This window comes from Cinclus cinclus, unplaced genomic scaffold (genome assembly GCF_963662255.1).
Source record: "Cinclus cinclus unplaced genomic scaffold, bCinCin1.1 SCAFFOLD_50, whole genome shotgun sequence".
NCBI lineage: Eukaryota > Metazoa > Chordata > Aves > Passeriformes > Cinclidae > Cinclus > Cinclus cinclus.
In genome coordinates, this window is record NW_026912175.1 from 7,169 (window position 1) to 10,752 (window position 3,584).

Below are 3,584 nucleotides of genomic sequence, written 5' to 3' on the forward strand. Positions count from 1 at the left end.
TAGAAGGGCATGGGATGCATTGGGACAGCACAGGGGTTAAGAGAAGCAAGGATCCATTGTGACCCAATGGAGTCTAACAATCTAATGATCACTTGTGACACCAATGGGCCTAAAAGGGGCAGGGATGTATTGTGAAAGCATGGGGCCCAATGAATACCTGGTACAATTACGCCACCATGGAGGCCAAGAATCAAATGATTCATTGTGACATCAAGTGGCCTAAAAGGACATGGGATGCATTGTGACACCACAGAGGTTAAGAGAAGCAAGGAACCATTGTGACCCAATGCAGGCTAACAATCTACGAATCCCTTTTGAAACCAGGGGGCGCAAAAGGACCACGGATGAACTCTGACAGCATGGGGACCTATAGAAGCAAGGAACCATTATGACACCATGAAGGCCAAGAATCAAATGGTTCATTGTAAGACCAAGTGGCCTAAAAGGGCTTGGAATGCATTGTGACACCACAGAGGTTAAGAGAAGCAAGGAACCATTGTGACCCAATGCAGGCTAACAATCTAATGATCCCTTGTGCCACCAGGGGGGTATAAAAAGGGCCAGGGATGGATTGTTACAGCACGGGGACCAATAGAAGCAAGGATTAATTATGCCACCGTGGAGGCCAAGAATCAAATGATTCATTGTGACATCAAGTGGCCTAAAAGGGCATGGGATGCACTGTGACAGCACAGGGGTTAAGAGAAGCAAGGATCCATTGTGACCCAATGGAGGCTAATAATCCCAGGATCCCATTTGACACCAGGGGGCGTAAAAGGGCCAGGGATGAATTGTGACAGCATGGGGCCCAATAGAAACAAGGAACCATTATGATACCATGGAGGCCAAGAATCAAGTGATTCATTGTGACATCAAGTGGCCTAAAAGGGCATGGGATGCATTGTGACACCAAAGAGGTTAAGAGAAGCAAGGAACCATTGTGACCCAATGCAGGCTAACAATCTAATGATCCCTTGTGGCACGAGGGGGTATAAAAAGGGCCAGGGTTGGATTGTGACAGCACGGGGACCAATAGAAGCAAGGATCTATTATGCCACCGTGGAGGCCAAGAATCAAATAATTCATTGTGACATCATGTGGCCTAGAAGGGCATGGGATGCATTGTGACAGCACAGGGGTTAAGAGAAGCAAGGATCCATTGTGACCCAATGCAGGCTAACAATCTAATGATCCCTTGTGACACCAATGGGCCTACAAGGGGCAGGGATGTATCGTGAAAGCATGGGGCCCAATGAATACCTGGTACAATTACGCCACCATGGAGGCCAAGAATCAAATGATTCATTGTGACATCAAGTGGCCTAAAAGGGCATGGGATGCATTGTGACACCACAGGGGTTAAGAGAAGCAAGGAACCATTGTGACCCAATGCAGGCTAACAATCTAAGAATCCCTTTTGACACCAGGGGGCGCAAAAGGACCACGGATGAACTCTGACAGCATGGGGACCTATAGAAGCAAGGAACCATTATGACACCATGAAGGCCAAGAATCAAATGGTTCATTGTAAGACCAAGTGGCCTAAAAGGGCTTGGAATGCATTGTGACACCACAGAGGTTAAGAGAAGCAAGGAACCATTGTGACCCAATGCAGGCTAACAATCTAATGATCCCTTGTGACACCAATGGGCCTAAAAGGGGCAGGGATGTATTGTGAAAGCATGGGGCCCAATGAATACCTGGTACAATTACGCCACCATGGAGGCCAAGAATCAAATGATTCATTGTGACATCAAGTGGCCTAAAAGGACATGGGATGCATTGTGACACCACAGAGGTTAAGAGAAGCAAGGAACCATTGTGACCCAATGCAGGCTAACAATCTAAGAATCCCTTTTGACACCAGGGGGCGCAAAAGGACCACGGATGAACTCTGACAGCATGGGGACCTATAGAAGCAAGGAACCATTATGACACCATGAAGGCCAAGAATCAAATGGTTCGTTGTAAGATCAAGAAGCCTAAAAGGCTTGGAATGCATTGTGACACCACAGAGGTTAAGAGAATCAAGGAACCATTGTGACCCAATGCAGGCTAACAATCTAATGATCCCTTGTGGCACCAGGGGGGTATAAAAAGGGCCAGGGATGGATTGTTACAGCACGGGGGCCAATAGAAGCAAGGATCTATTATGCCACCATGGAGGCCAAGAATCAAATGATTCATTGTGACATCAAGTGGCCTAAAAGGGCATGGGATGCATTGTGACACCACAGGGGTTAAGAGAAGCAAGGATCCATTGTGACCCAATGGAGGCTAATAATCCCAGGATCCCATTTGACACCAGGGGGCGTAAAAGGGCCAGGGATGAATTGTGACAGCATGGGGCCCAATAGAAACAAGGAACCATTATGACACCATGGAGGCCAAGAATCAAGTGATTCATTGTGACATCAAGTGGCCTAAAAGGGCATGGGATGCATTGTGACACCACAGAGGTTAAGAGAAGCAAGGAACCATTGTGACCCAATGCAGGCTAACAATCTAATGATCCCTTGTGACACCAATGGGCCTACAAGGGGCAGGGATGAATTGTGAAAGCATGGGGCCCAAGTAAAACCTGGTACAATTATGCCACCATGGAGGCCAAGAATCAAATGATTCATTGTGACATCAAGTGGCCTAAAAGGGCATGGGATGCATTGTGACACCACAGGGGTTAAGAGAAGCAAGGAACCATTGTGACCCAATGCAGGCTAACAATCTAAGAATCCCTTTTGACACCAGGGGGCGCAAAAGGACTACGGATGAACCTTGACAGCATGAGGACCTATAGAAGCAAGGAACCATTATGACACCATGAAGGCCAAGAATCAAATGGTTCATTGTAAGACCAAGAGGCCTAAAAGGGCTTGGAATGCATTGTGACACCACAGAGGTTAAGAGAAGCAAGGAACCATTGTGACCCAATGCAGGCTAACAATCTAATGATCCCTTGTGGCACCAGGGGGTATAAAAAGGGCCAGGGATGGATTGTTACAGCACGGGGACCAATAGAAGCAAGGATCTATTATGCCACCGTGGAGGCCAAGAATCAAATAATTCATTGTGACATCATGTGGCCTAGAAGGGCATGGGATGCATTGTGACAGCACAGGGGTTAAGAGAAGCAAGGATCCATTGTGACCCAATGGAGGCTAACAATCTAATGATCACTTGTGACACCAATGGGCCTAAAAGGGGCAGGGATGTATTGTGAAAGCATGGGGCCCAATGAATACCTGGTACAATTACGCCACCATGGAGGCCAAGAATCAAATGATTCATTGTGACATCAAGTGGCCTAAAAGGACATGGGATGCATTGTGACACCACAGAGGTTAAGAGAAGCAAGGATCCATTGTGACCCAATGCAGGCTAACAATCTAAGAATCCCTTTTGACACCAGGGGGCGCAAAAGGACCACGGATGAACTCTGACAGCATGGGGAACTATAGAAGCAAGGAACCATTATGACACCATGAAGGCCAAGAATCAAATGGTTCATTGTAAGACCAAGTGGCCTAAAAGGGCTTGGAATGCATTGTGACACCACAGAGGTTAAGAGAAGCAAGGAACCATTG